Here is a 25,096-nt window from a genome sequence, read left to right on the forward strand (position 1 = left end):
TACGTGACAAACTCTGGTACCTTTTGATATTACTTCATAGCAAAAAAAGTTATGTATTTTATCCAGCAGAAAGATAAATGGATACATAGCCAACCCATAGTTATTTTTAAGACCTGTATCATTTCTGTTGGGTAAGTCTTGATACTGAAGCAATGGTGAACGTTCTTGATTAAGCTAGCTTTTGTTTTATTCCTACACAAACAGCTTTAGGATCTGTCATCCTCCAGGGCCAGCTCTGACCTTGCTTACAATAGTAAAAACAAACACACACCAAAAAACCCTCATTTTCAGTCCCAGGTAACCCCCATCACTCGCCAGAATACTAGTTCTTTGCTAAACTCCATACCTTAGAATCAATAGCATTGATTGTATTAATCTAATTTGGTAAAAGGCAAAAGAGGAAGCAGAGTGGTAGTATTAATCTAGCGTGGAGGTGCACTGATAAATACGAAGTTTCTACAGAATGATTCCAAAGCTTTTTAGCTCTGCTTTCAAAATGACAACCAGTATGCGGTACAAAATCTTGTCTAAAATCTTGTAGACAGGATTGTGTCCTCACTGTCTGTCTACTTGTAGAACAGACTGCCCCTCAAAAAGCCAGGAAATTTAAGAGCCCTGTGGAAAGACCAATTTGGAGTATCATTTAGTTGGACTTCTCAGACCAGTGTCCCTTCAGGTTGATATTTAGCCTGGAGGTTTTTCAAGAAAAGCTTGGATCTCCCACAGCAGTCATATTCTCACGGATGGGTTGGAAACGAGAAAGTGGTATGGTTATAAAATTCAGGAGTTGAGAGGTAGACAGTTTTGTGGAGTTCCCTCTGGTACACTTGGCCTCAAGTACCTTTCCTGGGTTTAAAAAAGGTTGGCAGTGACTGTCCCAGCCCACGCCTGGGGCTGCAGTGCTGCTAGACCCTCTTCAAGGATTTGCCAGTCTGGTGTCTGTCCTTGATGTAAGAGCATTTTCTCTCACAGGCAGGATCTAAACTAATCGGTTTTCCCAAAAGTAATAGGTTCTGAGCGGGAGCTGTGGAGGAAGTCGTTGTTGCGTTCTATAACTCACCCTTTCCTGTTGAGTAATGCTCCAGGGGCTGGATTTCAGTGGTGGCCGGCTTCATAGACTTTGACTTCGGAATAGGTGACCGCTCAGTTTGAGGAGCGAGCCGGCAGATACGGCCAGCTTAATGGCGGGCACAGGCCTACTCTTCCGGGGGTGTTTACTAGGCTCACTGGTTAAGGTTAACGATTACCTCCTACCCAATTTCTAGTTTAGAAGTGTTGGCTGCAATCATTTCCACTTAAATGAAGGTAGTCTGGGGCTATTAAGACCACCAAAAACGTTTTCCAAAATGTTAGCTGCTGGCCCACGGGGGCGAGGGGAGGCTTCCATGGCCCTCGATGTTTGGCTCTGTTTGGCCTTTTAAAATACTTTGTCGTGTGGTAGTTGAGACTCTTCGTTTTTAAAATATCTTTTATAGGAAATGATTTTGTATCGGTATGGTCTCATGTCTCCGCTTTGACCTTTAGGTTAATGTTGGGCAAGACTACATGCTCGTGCACTCGCTAAAGTCAGGCTGAGCATGGCTCAATTAACTGCCCAGGGCAGGCTGGGTGGGGCGAGCTCTGGAATCCTTCCCCACTCACCGAGCAAAGTCAGGCGTGGGGAGAACGGCTCGGGCCAAGGCCCAGGAAGTCCAGGCCAGCAGGTGAAACACGGACGCCGGGCGACATGGCAGTCGACCAAAAGCACGGTCGGGTAAAGTGGTCTTCGTCGGGGAAGTGTACGTCCCAGGCAGGAATCCGGAGCAGGAAAGCGCGACTGCAAGTCTCCCAGCATGCTGCCGGAGCCCCAGCCACAGGCTGCAAGAGCAGCGCTTCCTCTGCTTCCTGTGGGGCAATGGCAGGATCTCCAGCTTAAGGGGCCCAGGGATAGTTCCTCAGGACAGGAACTCAGATGGAAGGGGAATGACAGATGGAGATCCTGTTGTCAGACCCGAGGCACACGATACCACTCAGAATTCCAGGAGCAAGGCTGTGCTGGAGCCTTGACACAAGGTCATGACTGGCCCAGAGACAGGCGTGGCTTAATGCTGAGTGAGTCCCCAGAGCCCCGGAGCTAGAGCCGCCTTAGTTCCTCCTGCCTCATCGGGACTGGTGCTGGAGGCCACAGCCAGGGGAGGGGGGCCAGGGGCTCCAGCCACGGAGGGAGAGCTGTGCTGCAGAGACCGGAAGGGGCCTGGCCCGACTGTCCCAGCGGAGGCAGCCCTCTGTGACAGCAGACAGCCATGTAAGAGTGCTGCAGGGCAGGGGGAGCGTCTTGTTACTATTTCACACCAGAACCTACCTGGGAGGGCTAGCAACGGCCAACGAGCTACCAAAACGCTAGCTGTGAATCCGGCCCGATGTTCCTCGTGAACTCACTTGCCTTATCTGAAGGTACGGTGTCACCACAAAAATTAGCTCTGGCGACGACTCTGGCCCCCTACCGGGAATCACACAAGATGCTCCCCACGAGTACCAACTGACTGGGTTGAAGAGAATGAGTGGTGTCTCCCTCCTCCTGGAATACGTGAGGCTGTGAGTTTAGCCAAACAGCTTTGATTCCACCAGGTACATCCTCCATGAGGCTGGCGGTGGTCATCGCCTTTTGCCGTGACTCGGAAGGCCTCTCTGATTCCTCTTGCCTCGCTTGCCCAAATAATGACCTCTCCGTTCACTCCTCCAGCCTGCTGCTAGAGAGAGAATGGCTTCCTTGGGCCCTCACCCGTAGGAGCTCAGACCTGTCATCAGTGTCTGCTTGAATCACTCAGCCCTCTAAGCCAGCAGTGGTCCACAGAACCCCCGCTCCTCCTCCCCGGTAAGCAGACCCTCTCTCCACCCCTCTTCCTAACCCACACACCTGGCAGAGGGCTGGCACCCTCTCAGGTCCCTTCCTGGCTCTCCAGGCATCCTCCGCCACCTGGCGGAGGATGTTTCTTTCATCAGAACGACTTTCTTCCTTTACGAACTCCAGTAGTTCTTTGGGAGGGATCACACTTCTCCCAGCCTGTCTTAAATTAACATTGTCGATTATGTATCTGTCTCCTCTAGCAGCTCGGGCGCTCTGGGAGCACAGAGACTGTACCTTGCCCATCCTTTTGTCCTCCGCCGTGCCTGGCCAAAAATAGAATCTGCATTTCTGTGGCTCCCAATAGACAGCACGGTTCACGTTGATGACACGGTGAATGATACGTGTTTAGCAAAAAGATGCTCTCATATATACGAAATCGTGAAAGTCGGGAAGTGGCTTAGGATAAAAGTCCTGGTTGACGTGATTAGTCTGACCTGTAAGGCAAATCATTGCCACGGTTTATCAAGTGCCTACCCTGTGTAGGCATTGTATTACGTGTTTGAATTACATTATCTCCTTTCATCCACCGATCTGCACCGTAGGGTTAATGCCACTGAAGGGAACCCAAGGTTTAGACAGCAGCGGAGTAACTTCTCTTACATGGGCACCCAGGAAGTGGCAGATCTGGGATTCAGACTCCAAGTCTGTTTCTTACTGTCATGCCAGGTTATTCACCAAATGCAGCCTTCTTCTCAGCTAGTAGGAAAATCAAGTGTTAGAGCTTGTAGCAATGTCAGAGAAGCCTTCCCCAACCTGTGTCTCTCAGGGTAAAGTGGCCTCCGGGTGAGGCAGAGTTTGCCCCCCTGGCAAATTGCCTGAGCAGCCCGGCAGGCGTTCACTAATCCAGGGTGGGGAGGGGCTTCCTGTGCAAGTGTACAATGAGGTTTTGGTTAGGAACCCAAGGACAACTTGGGGGATCCACAAAGAGTGTTGATTGGTCTTTGTATTAGCAAACTACTACAGATATGTTTTTAAATGGACAGTGATATCACACCACATCCTGAACCCCGGTGTGGTTTTCCAAGTGGTGTATTGCCGATAATTATTTATTTAACTGAAGGCTGCTGTCATTGATAGATATCATTGACACATTCTAACTCTGTGGGTTAAATGTAATAGCTAGAATTTACTAAACACCAAGTGCTTAAGATGGATGCATTAATTTATTTTTTTAACATTTTTATTTATTTTTGAGAGAGACAGAGCGTGAGCGGGGGAGAGGTGGAGAGAGAGGGAGACACAGAATCTGAAGCAGGCTACAGGCTCTGAGCTATCAGCACAGAGCCAGACACGGGGCCCGAACCCACGAACCATGAGACCATGACCCGCGCCGAAGTCGGATGTTTAACCTACTGAGCCACCCAGTCACCCCTGGATGCATTAATTTAATATAACAAACCTCTGAGGTAGATGCTATTATCCCATTTTACCAATAAGAAAACTAAAGTTTAAAGTAGCTGCCTGACGTCACACAATTAGTGGCAAACCTTGGGTTCCTAACCGACATAACCAAACTTGAGAGCTTATACTTCTATGGTCTTTAATTCCAAAAGATAACTGCTGTCCTGTCATCTTAATTTACGTGAATCTCTGGGGACAGCAGACATCAATTAAATAAACTGACATTGCCCTAGGCTCACGTTTTCTTTCCCTCTCAAGTCATTTTGGTGCTAGAATATGGCATATGACCTGTCACATTGTCTTATTAAACAATTAATACCAATAATACCCTGCAACTTCCACATCCGACATTGTTGAAGCATTCTTTTTCTTTGTCCAACAACAAAGCATGATAGTTTCAAAACTAAGAGTTTATGCCCTGGAGTCCTAGAGATCTGACTTGCATTCCTAGCTCTTCACTTTTCTATCAAACGGGCGGTTTGGGGCAGTTTTAAAAATTCTTCTTTGGGCGGTTATAAAAATTAAGCAAGATTATAATATACACAAAACTTACCCCAGTATCAGCAAGCCCTGAATTAATGTTAGCTTTGTTGGTGTTACCGCTTTTCCCCGCCCCCTCATCTCCTTTATCTGCTGGAAGAAAATGCATATTAGGAAAAAGACGAAACTCTAGCTAGCTTATCCCTTTCACTGTTATCCATTTGAAATGTTGTCATTCTTATACTTTCCAGAATTCTTTGTACAACTGTGACCAGACTTCCAATCTTTGAGAAAGGACCGAAGATGACGAGGAATGAGTAGACAGCCCTGGGTAACTTGTCCTTTTCCAGTAAGAAATGGTCTTGGGAGGTGTGGTTTGTGCCCTGGAAGGTGATGGATGAGACAATTGTCATGATCGTTCCTCCCAGGCAAGGAAGCTCCAGAGGGGCAACTTCCTTCGAGATCAAGGGGAGCGCCTGGACCTAGGGCAGCTTCCTGGAGGATCCCACAGGACTGGACAGATCACTGTGATACCAAGTCGTGTTCAGGGGAGCAACGGACTCTGGGGCCCTTGTTAACAAGGCCGACCTTTCCTAGCTCTCTCTGCCCCTTGACAGCTGAGTGCCATCACACAGGGTGTGGGCCATCTGCGAGCTTTGTGGCCCTAACTGTCTCATCTTGGCAATCTAGAAAGGTCCTTTATGAAGGCCGCCTGGGTGGCTCAGTGGGTTAAGCATCCAACTTCGGCTCAGGTCATGATCTCGCGGTTCGTGAGTTCGAGCCCCGCGTCGGGCTCTGGGCTGACAGCTCAGAGCCTGGAGCCTGCTTCGGATTCTGTGTCTCCTTCTCTCTCTGCCCCACCCCTGCTAGCTCGCTCTCTCTCTCTCTCTCTCTCCCTCTCTCTCTCTCTCTCTCTCTCTCTCTCTCAATAATAAACCTTAAAAATTAAAAAAGAAAGAAAGAAAAACCTGGATATACTCACAATATAATGGTTAGTAGTAATGGAGAGGGAATGGGAGTATGTACAAGTAAATGGGAGGGAAACTCCAGCATGTGAAATTCTTCCCATGGTTTGAAAAATTAAAAATACTACATATTTCATCTTCGTAGGGGAAAGACCAGAAAGAACACACCCAAACAGCCACAGTGGTGGCTTCTCGATGCTGGGATTACAAGTGCTTTTTATCCTCTTGACTCTTTTTTATATTTCCAAAGTTTGAATCATAAACTACTAAAAACCCAGAAAGCCAAACACTATGGTAAATTAAGGGAAATGTGATCTTTAAATCCGATATCAGTATTGAATAATAAAAGGCACAGTACTGAACCACACCTGTAGTGTGCTACTGTTTGTGTCATAAAGGGAGCAAACAGTATATATTATTTCTGGTAAAATATCTCTGGAAAAATAAACCAGAAACCAATCACAGGGGGCTGACCATGGGAAAAGGAACTAGCCTGTGGGGGACAGGGGTGGGACGGAGACTTTTCCTATAAACCTTTTTATACTTTAGTACCTATATAAAAAGCTTGCAAAATACAGTGTACATTTTTTCCAGTCTTTGAGATGCCAAGAGTTTCTGAAAATGGTCAGAAAGCGTCTCAATGTAAGCGAACTGTGTGTTCCCCTTTTGAAACCTGCTCAGTATGATCTACAGTAAGTAGAGCATCTGTAAGATACCAAGTATCACCATCCATCATACTGTGGTGCTATTTAGCTAAAGGCCCACATGTCAAATGCATATCCTTATTCTGAGCCAAAAGAAAAGAAAAACCAGTTTTAATAGCCCATTGGGTTTCCCTTTTCACCTTGGCTTGTAAGAAGACTTAACGCTTTATTTTGTCTTTAACCAGATTTTCTAAGTGAAGGAAATAGACTCTTCCCTATACCCACCCCATTTATTCACTCCCATCTTTCAAATCTTGTTCTGATCGTTTTCCACGTACTTAGAGTTGGCCTCTACCTCTCTGCAGTTTCAGAACCTCTTTGGAAGTGAATGGATATGTATTAATCCGTTGCTGTGTAACAAGTCCTTCCAAAATGCAGAGGCTTGAAACAGCAGTTTGCCTTTATTGTATCTCTTGGTTCCTTTGGGTCAGAAATGCAGGAGCATCCTGGCTTGGGGACCTTTCCAGAGGTTGCAGTTAAGATGCCAGCCAGAGCTGCGGTCATCTGAGGGCTTGACTGGGGCTGGAGGGTCTACTGCCAGGATATTGGCAAGCTGGCGTTTGCTGTTGGCGGGACACCTTCCGTCCTCCCTCCGTGCGCTGCTTGCTTGTCCTCGTGACAGGGTGGCCCAAAGAGAGACAACCCAAAAGAGGACAAGGCGGAAACTGCAATGCCTTTTATGACCTGGCCTCGGAAGTCACACACCTTCACTTCGGCTTTGCCCTCTTCGTCAAAAGCAAGTCACTGGGTCCAGCCAGTCTTTGAGGGGAGGGATGTTAGTTGCCACCTTCTGAAGGAGGGAGCGTCAAAGAATTTGCAGTCATATTTAAAAACAAACACAGGGTGCGGCGCCTGGGTGGCTCAGTCGTTGAGCACGTGACTCTTGATTTCGGCTCAGGCGGTGGGATCCAGCCCCACAGCGGGTTCTGCGCTGACAGTGCGGAGCCTGCTTGGGATTCTCTCTCTCCCTCTCTCTCTCTCTCTCTGCCCCTCCCCTGCTTGCACTCCCTCTCTTGAAATAAATGCACAGATTTGAAAAACAAACACATGGAATAATAATCAGAATTAGGGCACCTGGGTGGCTCAGCCAGTTGAGCGTGTGACTCTTGATTTTGGCTCAGGGCTTGAACTCACCATGAACTCATGGTCATGATCTCACGGTTGGTGAGTTCAAGCCCCATGTCGGGGGAATCCCGCTTGAGATTCTCTGTCTCCCTGTCTCTGTCTCTGTCAAAAAATAAACATTAAAAAAAGAATCAACTAATATCAAATTAGTCAAATGAGAAGGTAAAGACCATGAGAAATAAAAGAAAGGAGGTTTTTGGACAGAGGAAACACCCACGGAGCACACCTACTGTCCTACGCTCTGTACTCCGGACTTAGCATACATTATTGTGTTTAATTTCAACACTTTTGTTAATTTTTGAGAGAGAGTGCACAAGCAGGGGAGAGGCGGGGAGAGGCAGAGAGAGGGAGAGGGACAGAGGATCTGAAGCGGGCTCCGTGCAGACAGCAGAGAACCCGCTGTGGGGCCCAAACTCACGAACCATGAGATCATGACCTGAGCCGAAGCCGGACGCTCACCCAACTGAGCCACCCAGGCACCCTTTGTGTTTCATTTCGTAAAAACATATTCTCAGTTTTACAGGTGAGGAAAGTGAGAACTCTAAGGCCTCTAACTTGTCCAAGGTCACATAGTGTCAGAGGAGCACGTGAAGCACCTGTCAGCCTGAGATCACACCTGTGCCATCACTCTACCTCAGTGGGAAAAGGAACACTTTCTTGATTATTTGCCACCTCGACTTACCTAAACCGTGACCATTTTGCCACCGGGGAGAAATATGATCAATACTCCCGGTTGAATGAATTCTGACAGAGATGTTTAACTCATTTCTAAAGCCTCTGGAATCAAACAGGTGTCAACTCTCCTTCGGAAGCCCCTCCCCTGCCTTTTGCCATTGCCAGTGTTTGCCCAGTGCAGGTAGCGCCATGCCTCTGCTCACCCCTGACTTTGAAAGCCATCCAACTTCTCTTCCCACTATAGCTGGCTGTGACACGGAGGCCAGTGAGGTCAATGGAGTAGGGTGACACCGAGCACAGGGTGTGTGAGGACGAGGCCCGCCCTCTCATGGGACTGAGCCAAGTCCAATAGGGTGGAGATTGGACAGCCCATCTGCCCTGGTGCCATGCTGGACTGCAAGGGCTTGATAAGGCCAGGGAACCATCCGCCCAACTTAGCGCCCTCTTCCAAATATAGATTTCTCCCAGCAATGCCCTCCTAGCCGTTGACCGTCACATGGGTACCTTCCTCCAAAGGTAGCTGCTGGTCTCTGCCACTGTGAGATGGGACCCGATCCAGGGCAGGACCAGCTCTTTGGGGTGCCAGGTTTTCAGGCCATGGCTGTGGAGAAAGCACGGTGACTTCTTACCTCCCCTGCCCACACTTCCCTTCTCAGCAATGGCCTCTCCATTCCTCTTAGGAAACAAACTTCTCTGATGGATTCTCTGGTCAACACTGTCCTCTCTTCTGAGAACTTATGCCTGGAGAATCACTGGAGCTCTGTGCCATTGGTACTCTCAGCTCCCAAGGCACATTGCCCTGTGCAGAGAATTTTCCTTGAGTTGGAAGTTTCAGGAACCAGCACTGTTTGTCACAAACAGAGCATTATTGTCTTACTCCAGAGCTGGAGTAAGAAGTAGGCCAACTGGGCATTAACCAGGACTCTGGTCTATAGAGGCACTAAAAACCATCCTGATAAGATAAAACATCGACTCCCTGGAATTTCTCTTAACAGGTATGTTTCAACCATCTGAGATTGAAAAAACACCTGATGAGGTATTTTGGGGTGAGGGAAGTCATCGAGAACTGTTGTATCAATGTGTCTCCAGAGGGGAAGATCTGGTTAACATCAGGGCTTCTTTTTCTGGGTGTGATCTGTGCATTCAAAGACCATTGCTGCTCCCACCTCGCCCTGCTTGGTCCTCCACCCTTCTGTCTGTGCTCAGCCTCCTCTTTAAGAAAAGGAGTAAAAATATTGAGAGTTTATCACCTGGAACACCACCAAGGGCTTAGCTGGCACAGGCCCCGGGGCTTGTGTGCCCTGGTGGGAGCAGGGTGTGTATGGGGCAAGCTGTCCCCTGAGCTGGCCTCCGGGTGGACCAGATTTGCCACTCACTGGGACAGCAGAGGGAGACCTTGGGAGGGACTGGACCCATAGGCCACCTTCCCCTCAGATCTCCTTCTGGCTTAATGGTCTGTAATTGAGTTTTCCCTTTCCTCCTAGCTGGAGCTGATCCCTCACTCGAAAGCCCCTGACAACCGACATTGAACAAAGCAGGGGGAGCTCACAGTCCTGCCAGATAGGCAGCCGTGAGCCAGGACCAGTCGTGTTATGTGCAGGTGAGTGAAGGTCTTGTGGAGTGGCCTTGTGCCCTGACCGTCAGCAGTGTTTCCCTGAGACCCCCAGTGTGGGGCCTGGGAGAGGTCAGCCTTGAGGTAGAAGGTTCAGGAATGATAAATTCCGCTATTAGGCACAGTGCCTCTGCCGCGTCGATGGCAGTGAGCTGAGTGCTTTCCCTGGAAGATGGACTTTTGGACAACACCCCCCCCCCCCCACCCAGCGGCTGGGGGGACAGGCTCCAATATTATTTACCCTGTCTTAGGAGCGAGGAACCTCAGTCCCGTAGAGACGAAACAACTTGCCCAAGATGATCAGTGACTGAGGATCAGGAATCAAAGGCTGGTGTCTCTGAGCCACTGTGTCTCTCCCGAGAGACAAGTAGCTTCTTTCATGCTTGGGACCCCCAATTCTTGCCTCTCCTGTGCCTCTGCCTGTTCTCCCCTCCTCCAAGGATGGAGGCTTCATCCTGGGAAGCTGGTGGGCAGCTCGAGTGATCCTTGCTTTGAGACAGGCTTTTCCAGAACAGATCTCAGACCTGAGACGTAGGGGCATGTGTCCCTCCAGAAGGCAGAGCCCCGTTTGGTGAGAGGACACAGAGCTGTGCTTGGGGCCCACGGACTCTACTCCAGGACGAGAGAATGAGGTGAGGCAGACGCTGAGCGGCCAAGGAGAAGAAAGCAAACATGTGAACTTTGGAGCCAGAAGCTCTGTCACAGAGCAGCTGAGAGACCTTGGGCACATTTCTCCTCTGAGCTCAGTTTTCTCAGCTGCTAAGTGGAGGTCAGCCTACTTGCCTCGTAGAGGTGATGTTGGGGATGGAACAAGTGTGAGTCGGGTGCCTGGCACCGGAGCTGGTCCACCCCAGGCGTCCAGACGCTGTCACTGAAGGCACGTGAGGCCCCTCCTGGGACTTCCCCCAGCCCTACCCCTGCTGCCCCTCACTGTTCCTGTCTCTTTCTGCTTCTCCCACCTTCTTTCTCTCCCATTTCCTCCTCAGTGGCTGGAGGCCTCCCGGAGGGGTCACTGGACATACCCTTTGGTGGCCTAGGACGCTTCCGATGGGAAAGGTGGATAGCCAGGCCCGAATCGGTCCTGTGACAACCACACCCCATGCCCCTGACCTACCCGCCCACCTCACTCACAGCCACCTTCCCTCCTCACCCCTGCCTCCCACCCCAGGAGCTCTGACTCCGCTCTGGGAGAGACAACTGACTGCAAAGAGACCGTGGCCACAGTCACTCTTAATTGGAGGGGAGACTGCAGACTGCCTTTCTTCCTCCCCGCCCCCGATTCCTCCAAGCCAGAGGAAAGGAGAAGCACGGGGAGGGAGCCCAGGGATCGCCACGCTTGGCTGCCTGGCTTTCTGCACGCAGGGGATTGAGGCCGCCTAACTGACAGATAGTAAACACGGGTAAAGACTCCAGGGCAGAGAAGAAGGGGTAGTTGGGCTGAGGCGGCCACGGCACTGGGGACGGGGAGGTTCGAGGGTCTTGGGAGAAGGCCAGATGGCTCCCTGCCACGTCCCCATCTGGGCCTCTGCCAACTTGAAGCCCAGTGAGCAGGGCCTTTTGCACAAAGGCCGATGTGCACAGGAAGGGGGCCGTGGGAGTATGGCATGGGGGGACGTGGAAACGAGGGGTTCCCCTTCCGTGTGAGGCCTGGCAGCTTAGGACTCCCCTCTTGGCGCCCCCTTCCCCACGCTCCTACTCAGGGGATCTCGCGCCATCTCCACACTGCCCCCTCGGCTCACCTGCTCCTGGGAGGCAGGCCTGGGACAGGCCCCCACGCTGTGAGTGTGGATTTTTCCAACAAGGGGTTGGCGTCTCTCGGCACTGCTGAAGGGAGTGCTCAGGGAAAGGCCCGAGGCTGCTCGGGAGATCCAGTCTCAGCCACCAGCCCCTGACACCCCCCTTCCCCAGGTTGGCCCCAAATCCGGAGGATCTAGGCTTCTGGCCAAGGATGGGGTTCTGAATGTGGCAAGAGCTGCCTGCTCTCCGCCCCGGGCCCGTGTGCCACCCTCACTCGAAACAGGGCCGGCTGGCTGGGTTATGGTCTCCATTCAACACACTTCTGTTTCCAAGGCTTCACGTTGTGCCCAACCCCCTGAGGAAGAGAGGGGATCAGAGACACCCCAGCTCCTGTGGGGCGAATTCTCCTGTTTCACCGTCTGCCTTGCTCCTCAGAGAGGCCTTGCAGCCCTCGGCCTGACCCACCTGAGCTCTGGGCTGCCCGCCAAGCCCAGTGAGCTCCTCCCTGAGGACTCGCGCCCCCCTACTCGCCCTCCCTCCTCCTCCTTCCCGGGCTTGACAACGCAGCCATGTCCTTCCCAGAGTGGCCAAAACAAAGAGAGCAGGCAGAGCTGGGTTCAAATTGTATCCCTCTGTTACGACTTTGGGCAAATCTCTTAACTCTCTTTGAGCCTAGGTGCCAAGTCCAGACCTGGAAAGCAGGTCTGTCCTGCAGAGTTGTGAGAATTTACAAAGGTGAGATCTCTAGGGCAGCCTGCCGGCAGAGGGACCACGGGGCTGTCACATCCCATTGACGCCCCCTCCTAAATCTCTCTCCCTTTGGGTCCCTCTTGCTGTTCCCAGTGTCCAGGTGCTAGTCTAGACTCCTCATTTTTCGCCTGGGTTCATTTCAACAGCCCCCTTGCTCAGCCCTCCTGTCGGAGCCCCTCAGTGCAGCTCACCTGCTGAAAAGGGAGACCTTTAACACGCAAACTGTGGTCCTGTCCCCTCCCCGCCTAGAGTCTGTGCCGTGGAGGAAAGGTGAAACTCCCTTTGCACACGGGAGCCCCTTGGGGACCTGGCCCCGTTGACTCTTGGCTTTATTTCCACGCTGCGCCTTCTGACCTCACCGCAGCCGCGTGCTGTCATGCCTGTGTCCTTGCATATCCCTTCCTTGAGGGGCATGTCCTTCCTCAGCTCATCTGGGAGCCAACATTTCGTCCCCCTGAGGAGAAGGGGAAAAGGACCCACTGTGTGTCTGGAAACTGTGGCGAGTAGTTTACTTGCGTTATTTCGTGAGGTGGGTTACTGTCCTCAGTCTTTGCTTCGTGGGTGATTGCACCAAAGTCTCAAGGGGTTGGTGGTACCCCCAAAGCCACTCTCTGCCTTTACAACTGTCTCCCAGCCCAAACGCTTCCCCCCCCCCAAAGCCTTCCCCCACTCCAAGTACAAAGGCTGGATCTGCCTTGGTGTTTGGGGAATGAATTGTGTAAATGAGTTTCAGAGAAGCAAAAAGTTTCTGTTTGGGGCAAGTGCATGATCAATCCAGCAAATGTGGATTCAGCCGGTCCTATATTCAAGGGACAGGTCTTGTGTTAAAAACCACTTGGTGGACAAAAATAAGTGATGGCCAGGAGGTGGACAAATTGGAGTATCCATACTTTGCTAATAGAAATGTAAAATGGTCCAACCACTTTGGAAAACAGTTTGGCAAATCTTCAAAGAAGTTAAACTTGAAGTTACCCCTACCATCCACCGATTCCACTCCTAGGTATATGCCCCCCAAGTTGAAAACATACGTTCACATAAAACCTTACAAATGTTCACACCAGCATTATTCATAATAGCCGAAAAGTGGAAACAACTCAAGTGTCCATCAACTGACGGATGTATAAACAAACTGTGGTATTAGCCATACGGTGAAATGTCATTCAGCAGCAGATAAGAAGTGGTGATATGTGACATTATAAGTGAATAAAGCCACATATCGTACAATTCCATTTATATGAAATCTCATGGATAGTAAAATCCATACAGAATATAGATTAGGTTTCTGGGAGCTGGGAATATGGTGACTGCTGACGGCCATGAGCTTTCTTTTGGGGGAGATGAGAATTTTCTAAAATTAGACAGTGATAATGATTGCAGAACTCTGTAAACATACTAAAAATCCCTGAATCATTCACCTTCACATGATGAATGTATGGTATGTAAATTATCTTAATAAATCTATTTATAATGTTTATTTATTTCTTTTGAGAGAGAGAGAGAGTGGGGGAGGGACAGAAAGAGAGAGAGGGACAGAGAATCCCAAGAAGGCTCCATGCTGTCAGTGCAGAGCCCCGATGCAGGACTCAAACTCATGACTTGTGAGATAATGACTTGAGCTGAAACCAAGAGTCTGACACTCAACCGAATGAACCACCGAGGAGCCCCCAAGCTGTTTTCTAAAAAAAGAATTACACGCAACCTAAAGGCCCAACAATAGGAGACTGGTAGGAAAAAAAAAAAAAAACAACCGTGATACAACTGTCCGATAGGACACTCTGCGGTGATTTCCAATGAAATAAAATGTTGATATGAAAATATCTTAAGATTATTAAACAGGCATAAAGGAGTTAGAGAATCCAAAATAGAACAGATTCTACTCTAAGTGAATGTTGTGTGTGTGAGTGTGTGTGTCTGCATAGGAGAATGGGAAGATCACCAAAATGCTACAAGTCCCAGCTGGGGCATCATGGATAAATTTTATCCTTTTTTTTTTTTTTGCGGGGGAGGGCTCTCGGAATTTTCTATTTCCAAACAGCAAACATATGTTAGTTGTACAATTTCTAAAAAAGAGTGATAAAGGACTCCTGGGTGGCTCAGTCAGTTAAGCATCTGACTCTGGATTTCGGCTCAGGTCATGATCTCATGGTTCCTGAGATCAAGCCCTACGTCGGGCTCTGTGCTGACAGCGTGGAGTCTGCTTGAGATTCTCTCTCTCCCTCTCTCTCTGCCCCTCCTCTGCTCATGCTGTTTCCCTCTCAAAATAAATAAACTTAAAAAAAAAAAAACTTTAAAGAGTGATTCAGTGGTCATCCATACCCCTCCAAGAGCTCACAATCTAGCAAAGAAGATGTACAATAATATAGCAAAGGGAGGCTAAGAGATTGGATGAGGGTAGAGTTAAGTTTCACTGCAGGGCTCCAGGGAGATCTCTTGGAGGGGTTGGAGTTCCAAATATGGCTGGAAGAAGGATTTGGGGGATAAACGAGAAAAATGGGCCAATGACATTTGGTTTTCCATGGGACAGAGGCAGAGAGGGAAAGGGCATTTATCATTAACTGTCCCCAAGGATCCTATGTCCTGTGATCCAGTCCTCTACTGGTTGCGTAGGTCCAGAGAGCAATGATGCCTTCCATATCCCTACAACCATTGGTGAGTCTGTAGGTACAGTTGTCAAAACCAATAGCCAAGATTCGTCCAGGATTATCCCTGGCAGTGTTTGATAGCATCTGGACCAGAGTTCCCTGGGACTGCCACACTGGAGGGTGGGAAGAGAGTCCCCCACCTTTCCAGCAAAATGGAAGAAGAGAGGCGGGACATTGACCCTTAGTACCCTGCTCTTTCCCACCTTCCATCTTCTCTTGGTCCTTTTTCAATGCTGTTTCCTCTCAAGCTGGCGGGGGGGGGGGGGGGGGTGGGGGGGGTGGTGCCCGTGGGCTGTCAACAGAAGTCAGAGGCTGTGAAATAAAGCCACCTTTAAGATCAACAGGAAGCAGGGAGATAAACCACGAGAAGAATGACTTGGGGAGGGCACGTATTGGGTTTGGTCTTATTGTTAGTGGTCTCAGTGGTGATGGTGGCGGGGAATTGAGGCCAGAAGCAGGAAGCCGGGTTTCCCAGCCTCAGCTTTTGATGGTTTCCGGGTCTGCTTGGCCCTGCAACGAAGGGACCGGCTCTGTGATGAACCAGCTCTTTTAAGTTGCCTTTGTCTTCCAGGGGGTGTTAATAGGTTCTTGTGAAACAGCTGCTCCTGTGAGGGGTCCCTCACAGTTCAAGAAATGCAGAGCAAGTTAACCAAGGTCTGGGCATCACCCTAAATCATAGGATTGGGAATGAACCCCAGTGCACACACACAGAAAGTTCATGCACAGCTGGGGGAAAATTCCCAAAGGGACCCACAGTCTGCCTCAAGTTAGGAATCACTACTATGAGGGGCACCTGAGTATCTCAGTTGGTTGAGTATCTGACTCTTGATTTCGGGTCGGGTCATGATCTCACAACTGGTGAAATTGAGCCCCACATCTTGCTCTGTGCTGACAGCATGGAGCCTGCCTGAATTCTCCCTCTCTCTCTCTCTCTCTCTCTCTCTCTCAACACCTCCCCCACTTGCTCTCTTTCTTTCTAAATATAAAAAAAGAATCACTACTATAGAAAAAAGAGCACTGGACTAGGAGTCAAAAACAAAGTTTGAGTCTCAGCCTTGCAACTTACATGCTTTGTGATTTTAGGCAAGTTATTTAATGTCTCTGGGCCTTAGTTTTCTCATCTGGAAATGATATGTAAATGAGCTATAGCACCTGAAAGCATCTACTCCTGATTCTTAGGTGGCCAGAAATATTTGCTGTATGCAAGCGTCTCTGGAGAGGGTGGGAGGGCATTCGGGTCAAACAAGGAACCCGTGCAATGCAGCAGGAAGTAATTGGGGCTTATAAACTGTGCAAAGACACTGCCACAAAGAACCACTTTCTTTTTCCTCTATTTGTCCCTCTCCTGCCTCCGCCTTCCCCCCACCGGTATTTCACCCAGAACCACTCCATACACCCCACCAAGTGTCTTGCTCCTTTCTTATTGGTCTTTCTAGCTACCACGTGTCCTGACTCCTCCAGAATTCTGTGAGCTCCCCCAGGGTAGAGAAATGGCAGCATGGGGTCAAACAGACCTCGCCTGTTTCTACTGAGACGGTTTCTACTGAGTAGAGAGATCTTGGATGACTCCATCCGTCTGAGCCTCGATGTTGTCATTGATAAGGAAGGAATAATTCAGAGTACCTTAGTTATTTCTGCTGACAGTGCTGCTCCAGATACTGGAGTACAGAGGTGACGGAGACCCACTAAATCCCAGTCCACGCGGAGATCCTATTTTCATGGAAGGAGATAACAGAGGCGAGCCACATGGCTCAGTTGGCCTCTCCCAAAGAACAAGGCCAAAGACCAGGTGCTAAACGAGAAGTGTCTCCAGAATGGAGGGAAGACGAGGGAGTAAGAAGAGGTTAGTGCCGCCCTTCCCCACCCCTGGAAAACTCACCGAGAACATATATCAGATTCATAAAGAGTAAGAAGCGGGTGGGTCCCCACAGCTTGTACTCCAACACCCTGATTTTACAAAGGCAGGGACACATCCGGGTTAGATATGTATCTTACCTAGGGTCACGGAGCTGGTTTAAGACAGGGCAGAACCACACCCCATGTTTCCTGAGTCCAGTGTCGATGCGTGAAGCTGGCTGGACAAACCTTCCGATGGGAAAGGGAAACCCCACATGTCTCCCTGGGATCCCCCCACCAGAGTAGAGCCACTAGATAGCCCCTAACACCACCTACAGCCGTGTCTGTGCCTTGACTATGCCAGCAGCTCCTCATCTAGGATTCTAGCCTACACGCACGTGCTCAGGCGTGCACGATTAGCCCCCGAAGCATCATTTAAAAAAAAAAAAATGCAGGTCAAGCCCTGCATTGGGCTCTGTGCTGACACCATGGTGCCTGCTTGGGATTCTCCCTCTCTCCCTCTCTCTCTCTCTCTCTCTCAAAAAAAAAATAATAATAAAATTATTTTAATTATTTTAATAATAAATAATAAAAAAGAAGAAATTTCTTCATTTTTTAGGAGAAAAAAATGTTATTATAGATCTCTGCGTTTCTTTTGTATCTAGAGAAACAAATGACATTTTCCAAGATAAGTAACAAAAGAAACCAGCAGAGCTGTTTCACAAATCTGAACACGGGGTCCTCAGCCAAGGTTGATCTGAACTGTAACAAGAGCTAGAAGTTCGGGGAGTAGGTGGCTGTTCTGTCCGCACAATGACTGGCGAGGTGCTTAACCCCTGTTCAGGAGTGGAGGGAAGGAGGTGACAAGGCTCCCATCTCCTTCCTGCCTTCAGGGAGATTAAAGAGCTAAAGGGACTTCAGGCTAAGCTTTGAACTCCTGGGACACTCAGCACCCTTCCACTGTCCCTGCATACATGTCAGGACAGAGGGATTTTCTCTGCCCTTCCAGAAAGTAGCCCTTCAGAAGCATAGGACTGTCTGAGGGCTCCCCCATCTGACTGAGAGTAAGAAGGCCTGGGTCTGGCCCTGCTCTGGCCCCCCTTCCATGTGGGGAAGCAAACAAGTAGGTGAACTGTCTTTTCCATCAGCATTCCCCTAACACCTGCCTCTCTGGCCTCACAGGGATAGGGTAAGGCTCACAAAGGAAAATATGAAGCGGCCAGGCCCTGACTGGTTTCTGGGGAGCACCAGTGTTCCCATAAGGGAATCAGTGGCTCTGTGGCCAAAATAGTCCAGAAAAGGCTGGATAAATAGAGTTAGACTGGTTCCTTCACAGCAGACCTTCTCAGAGCCTTGAACATCTAGATGCATGGTGACGTGTCAGGTGTGGCTATGGTATTTATCATTTCCCAAACTTGTCTGACCATAGGACCACTTTGGAGAAAAACATCTACTAAAAATCTGGAATAAAGGTGATCCATGGAACAACAGTTTGAGAAACACGCCAACTGGATGAATGTGGGGTAAACACAAAACATCATTCAAAGGCACAATGGGAGAGATAGTGATTGCAGCGTAAATTCCGTCATTAACACCTCCTGCTTGGTTTCCCTGGCCCTTCTCACCAGGCTGGAGGTTTTTTAAACTGCAGATCATAAACCATTAGCGGTTAGTGAAATCAATTCAGCTGGTCACGACCAGCTTTAAAACGAATTTGGCTAGAATGAAAAACAAGAGTGCACTGCATTCAGTACAGGTAGGTATTGTTTTCTGAAACACATATACACGCGAGTCTGTGCTTGGTCGTGACAGAAAATGTATTTCTTACCGAGGGTTGTAGTCAGAAAGTTTGGAAAACGCTGCTGTGAGCCCTCCTTCCAGAAAGAAGGGCCACTACCAAGGGAAGGTTACCCTCGTCTTCCGACTGAGCCTGTGTGAGGGCTTGGGGGACAGGGGCCTCTCCCTGGCTGGGTGGTTGCGGGATAGATTTTAGGATTAGCAGTGTCACCTTGCTGGACCCAGAGAATGACAGAGGCCCCCTTTGTTATTCACCGTGTTCCAGAAATGCAACTGATCTTTCATTCTTTTTTCAAATGCTACTTTTCCTCTCCAACCAGAAAGCACCTTTCCACCTGGGAAAACAGGCTTGCAGAGGCTCTAGCTTCTTGGTTCACCTTAGACATTCAGGATGCAACTTAAAACACTAAGATTCATTTTGACCCCCTCTGCTGGATTTGTCTTTTTTTTTTTTTTTAACGTTGTGCCTTGACGTAAGTCATTTCCTCATTTCTGGTTCTACATTCTGTGACAGGTGAGCATTGTTTAAAACGGGGTGTTTCACATCAACCAGTTAGAGAAAATATTCCGTGGATCTTTATTTATTCCTCAGTTAAGGGGCAGATGATCTGCTCCCTCTGTGCCTCTGTCTTCTCATCCGTCCAGTGGGAGTAATGAAATCTGCCTCGGAGGGAAGTTACGGGGAATAAATAAGACCGTCTCTCTTAGACACTTGACCACAGTCCTGTCGCACAGGAAGAGCTCAATTAAGAAGGAATTTGGTTGCCATTCCTCCTATGGTGTCATAGAGTGTAATTCATCTGTTTACTTGAAACTTGAGGTGATCTGGTCCAGCCCTCTGTCTTTCAATGGACCTTGCAAGGTTTGTGAAAGAGGCCGGAGTATTCAGAAGTGGGTCCCAAACCTCCAGACTCCCCAGCTATCTTTCACCTCCTGTCTGCTGGAGAGAGAGTCTGGTGTCTTGAAGGATTCTTCTGTGCCTCGGGGAAGCTCTCAGGTCCTTCCGAAGATGACCTCACCCTGTCCTCCCTGTAGGGTCTGCCCAGGACTTTCACTGAAAGTGAAACCCCCCTCATCCCTGGCAAACTGGTGGGTTAGTCACCCTACCTGGCAGGTTCCCCGCCACCGTGGCCTCTCACTCGGAATGACCTCCCTCCCCCACACCCTCTTTCCTGCCCCCTGGGCTGTGCTCTGTGCTCCCACAGTCCCCTGGTTTCAATGTCCCAGGTTCATTGACATTTCTCGCTTGGCTTGTCCACCTTCTCAACTAGACTCTGGGTCCCTTGAGGCCAGGAACTATGTCTTGCCCTATCAAATTCAGTCTTGCATTCCCCAGCAGCTCGCAAAGCTCAGAGCAGAGACTCAGGAGAGGCTGGGTGAAGGCCGGTAAGTGGAGGCAGGGGAGAGGGGAAGGACAGGCCACTGCTCAGAATCAGGGAGGAGCAGGTGTAAAGAAGTTCCAGGGACTCCCTCTCCTTTCGTCCTGCTCAGGATCCAAGCCCAGGAGCCCCTGCCCTGTCCCTCTGGGATTCCACACCTGTGCCACTGCCCCAGGCATGCATAGAATTCACCAAGAGTCCTTCTCTTGATTACAACTGCAGGCTGGGCGGATAATGTGGACTCTGACCTTGGTCAGCCCTTGTCAATGGGCCTTTATTAAACTCCTGAGGCCTAAAAAGAATGAAATCTTGCCATTTGCAACAACGTGGATGGAACTAGAGGGTATTACGCTAAGTGAAATAAGTCAGTCCGAGAAAGACAAGTATCATATGATTTCACTCATATGTGGAATTTAAGAAACAAAACAGATGAACATAAGGAAAGGAAAAGAAAAATGAGATAAAAACAGAGAGGCAGGCAAACCATAAGAGACTCTTAAATACAGAGAACAAACTGAGGGTTGCTGGAGGGGTGTTGGGTGGCTAGGCTAAATGGGGGAGGGGTATTAAGGAGAATACTTACTGTGATGAGCACTGGGTGTTCTATATAAGTGATGAATCACTAAATTCTCCTGAAACACTTATTACACTATGTTAACTAATTTGAATTTAAATAAAATTTTTAAAAAAAGAAAATTAAAAAAAAACCCACCTCAGACACATTTAATCAGAATCCTTGGAAGTGGGTCCCAGCGATCGGCTCTTGAACAGGTGGTTGTGATGTAAACAAAAATTGCAGACACCTGTGATCTAGTTGCAGTATTTCCTCCACCTGCTGCACTCCCAGATACCCCCCACCCCCACCCCACCCCGGACCGGACCCCTGGATCACATCTTACCAGAAAGGCAAATACAAGCCCAGTAACTTCAGGGCAAGGGACCAGGGAGGAGACGGAGCTGCCCAATGGTATGGTCGTTCAGAAAGCGAAGCATAGCAGGACGTGACCTCTCCCCAGCCTTGGGGGAGACCCCAGAATCTAGAGTCGGCAAAGGGGCAAAGGCAAGCTTCAGAGCAGCCTGGCCAAAGGCCCTAGGCCTTCACTCCCGTCTTCCAGTACATGGTCTTCCTGGAAGCATAAAGCCAATCGTTGAGTTTTGATTTTTTTTCAAGTGTTTTGGTTTTTTTGAGAGAGAGACAGAGCATGAGGGAGGGAGGGGCAGAGAGAGAGAGGGAGACACAGAATCCAAAGCAGGCTCCAGGCTCCAAGCTGTCAGCACAGAGCCCCACGTGGGGCTCGAAATTACGAACAGTGAGATCATGACCTGAGCCAAAGTCAGACACTTAACCGACGGAGCCACCCAGGCGCCCAAGTTTTGATTTTTTTTTAAATTGATCCTTGGGTATTGTTAACCGAGAGCCAGACCCCAAAAGAGGATTTCAGGAGAGCCCCAAATTCCCTGTGTAGAGGGCTGGGGGCGGGCAAAGTCCGTACTTCTCTGGAATAAGGCAGTGTAGAATAATGGTTAATAGTGTAAACTTCAGAGTCAAACACTGAGATTGAAACTTGGTTATACCAGTTTACAGCCTTTGGCACAAGTTACTCAACCTTTTCAAGGCTCTGTTTTCTCATCTGCTAAATGGGGATAATGATAATACCCTGTAGGGTTGTTGCCTGGACTAAATGGATCAGTACATGTAAAGCACGCAGAGCAGGATTAGGTAAATAATGAATATCATTGATCATTAGCTGTTAGGACAAAATAATAGCTTTGGGCACATTGTCAACAAAAGCCAATAATACAAAATGAAGTTAAGAATCACTAGGGGTGCCTGGGTGGCTCAGTCGGTTGAGTGTCTGACTCTTGATTTTGGCTCAGGTCATGAAACCAGGGTCGTGGGATCAAGCCCCATATGGGGCTCCGTGTCGGGCTCTGCACAGAGCATAGAGCCTGCTTGAGATTCATTCTCTCTCTCTCTCTCTCTCCCCCCCCCACCCCCTCTGCTCTTCTCCCCCTCTCTCTCCCTCTTAAAAGAAAAAAATAAATAAATACACACTGAAGTCCTCTGGGAGGTGGTTGGAGTGTGGCCTCACCATTGAGGAGATCTGAAGGCTCTGCTAGTGAATGTGGGGCTGGAGACAAGTAACCTCACTTCCTAATTGACTCCCTTATTAACTCTTCTGGCAAATGGCAGCAGTGGCCGTGCTCCTGGGACTTTCGCGAGGATGGCTTGAGAGGCCGCATGCAGGGACTCAGCACAGTGCCCGACACGGAAGAAGCATGGGCACTCCTGAAGGCTCCACAACCACTCCCATCGTTTGGGACCAGTGGGGGTTCCCCACAGCATCTCCTCTACCCTTTCCCCAAAAGCCACCTTCCATCCCCCCAAAGCAGTGGGGGAAATGGCCCATGGAAACCTCCTTCTGTCCGTCCACACTCTCTGATAAGGGATAACTTTTCTGCAAGGAAGGGCGGTAACAAAGACCAGCCTCCCAGCTGTTGGCCTCCGGGTGGAGAGGATCAGCCATTGCCCTCAGAAATGAAAGGCTTTCTTCGCCTCATTTAGTCCCCTCCCATTCAGCGAATGTGGCTTCCCTCTACTGCTTCCTGCCCCCCCCCCCCCCCCCCCATCCCCTGGGCTCTTCCCAGCCCTGCTCCACACACCTATCTCTGGAGCATCAGGGCAGCTCTGAAGACAGCTCAGGTGCCCTGGAGCCATCAGAAGGTGCCAGAAAGTCTGACACATCGATTCAGGAAAGACCTGCCCTAAAAATAGAGTCACAGAATCTCAGGCCACACAGAAGTTGGGAACCCTGAGAGGACATCTGGTCCAGCCTCCTTTCAGGGAAGGACTCCCGTAAAGCCAGCTTCCACGTTCCCAAACACAGGCTCTGGGGCCCTCCCCAGAGATTCGGCTGTGGTTCTGGGGTGAGGCCTGGGCCGCTGGAGGTTGAGGAGCATCTCGGGTGACTCCTGTGATCAGGCAAGTGACAGCATCCCTTGCATACCTCTGGGAATGGGGAGCTCACCAATCCTTCTCAAGGGTGGGGGAGAGGATGCACTTAATGGTTAAGAGTGTGGACTTTGCAGCCAGATGTGGGCAGGAACCTCAGCTCTCCCACATGCTAACTCAGCCGCATTCAATCAGTTCCTTAACTCTGCTGAGCCTAATTTCTCATCTGTGGTGTCGGGACACTAATAACTGCAGGCATCTACTCCCCAGGTGGTCAGGAGGTTTACTTTAGCCCATGGACAGGAGAGCGCGTGGCATCATGCTTGACCCCATCCTCGGGAAACCCCTGTGAGAAAATTAATAACAGCAACAACAAGAAAACAGTCTTCCGTGCTTTCCTAGCTTAGGCGGACGTGCGCCTGCCCGGGGAGTGTATCCAGGCCCTCTCCCTGCCGTCCCCAGTCCCATTCTCTAATGTCTTGTTTGGGATAGCTCTCCAGGCAGATGCCACTTTTTTTCCTTCTGGCTTTATTGAGATACGATTGACAAATGTGAACTGTAGATATCGCAGGGGTACAGCTCGATGTTTTGATACACATGCGCACTGTGAAATGACAACCACAATCAAGCCAATTAACGTATCCATCACCTCACACGCTTCTCTCTGTGTGGGGGTGTGGTGAGACCTCCTGAGCTCTGCTCTCTTAGCACATTTCAAATACAGGATTTGGAATTATCAACTCTAATCGCCACGCTGTACGTTAGGTCTCCAGAACATATCCATTTTATAGCTGAAAGTCTGTACCTTTTGACTAACCTCCCCCATCTCCTGTGCCTGCTCCAGCCCTGGTAATCACCAGCCTACTCTCTGTTACTAGGGGTTTGGCTTTTTTTAAGATTCCACATGTCAGTGAGACCATGGACTCTTTGTCTTTCTCTGTCTGGCTTATTTCAGTTTAGCATAATGTCCTCCAGATTCATCCATGTTGTCTCAAAAAGCAGGATTTCCTTCTTTTTGAAGGCTGAATAATATTCCATTCTGTATGTGTGTGTGTGCTTATATACAAATAATATATATAATAACTCTGTATATATAATATATATATGTATATATACATATATGCATTATATCTGTATAGATACATATATACATTGTATACATTATATATACATATATATACATTGTATACATTGTATATGTGTATCTATACATATATTGTATACCTTATATATGTATAGATACATATATACATTGTAGACATTATATATATGTATCTATACATATATACATTATATATGTGTATATATACACATTATATATATAAACTATATATATACACATATGTATATATATACATTATATATATATAAACTATATATATGTGTATATATACACATATATAATGTATATATGTGTGTGTATATACATATATATATAATACATGCACACACAAAATACAACACATTTTCTTTATCTACTCTGTCTACGACTCTTGGGTTGTTTCCATATCTTGGCCATACCCCACAAGGTTTTTTTCTGCCCCTTGAATATGAGGATCCCCAGGCTGGGTGGCAACCTGCAGGGTTCAGTCTGAGATCTTCCCTCAGACCTCCTGTGGTGCCACAAATCCCCAACACTTCACATCTTTACTTCTAAAAGGCCCCGTGAAAATGTTTGTGACTGAAAGGAGGAAACAGGGGACTTAGGGGCAGCCAACAGCCCATTAGAACACTTAGCTCAGAGTAAGTTGCAGGAGGAGAGCAAGTTGCCAAGGGAAAGGCCCGGGACCTACGCTCTGAGTGGGATCAGCATCCAGGGGTCTACAGAGGCTGCCAAGCCAAGGTGGCTGGATCCCAAGTGGCCTCCTGGTGCTAAACATGTGTTCTCCCCTCCCCCACCCAGTCCAGCTCTCCCTGCCCCCCCCCCCCATTAACATGTGCCCCGTGATTTCTGGAGTAACAGCTTCCTCTTTTCCCAAGAGGGAGAGGACCCCTGAACACTTCGCACCGGCTGGTCATCGTCGGATGGAAGGTGTGATGGATTTTTTCTAACTCTGGGAGGAGCCCAGGATCTGCCCCTCGGTGGGTGGTCCAGAGCCCAGGCTCAGGAGCCAAATGGCCTTGGTGCTGATCGTGCTTCACCACTTACTACG

At 49.0% G+C, this 25,096-nt stretch overlaps 1 long non-coding RNA gene across 1 annotated transcript; it reads left to right on the plus strand.

The window, feature by feature from the left end:
- Positions 1-5,670: 5,670 nt before the first annotated feature.
- On the plus strand, positions 5,671-12,543 carry LOC128312616 (uncharacterized). Its single transcript, XR_008292116.1, has 3 exons — positions 5,671-9,232; positions 9,722-9,837; positions 10,101-12,543. It is a non-coding gene; the product is annotated as an uncharacterized LOC128312616 (long non-coding RNA).
- The last annotated feature ends 12,553 nt before the right edge of the window (positions 12,544-25,096 follow it).

Source organism: Acinonyx jubatus, chromosome D2, assembly GCF_027475565.1.
Source record: "Acinonyx jubatus isolate Ajub_Pintada_27869175 chromosome D2, VMU_Ajub_asm_v1.0, whole genome shotgun sequence".
NCBI lineage: Eukaryota > Metazoa > Chordata > Mammalia > Carnivora > Felidae > Acinonyx > Acinonyx jubatus.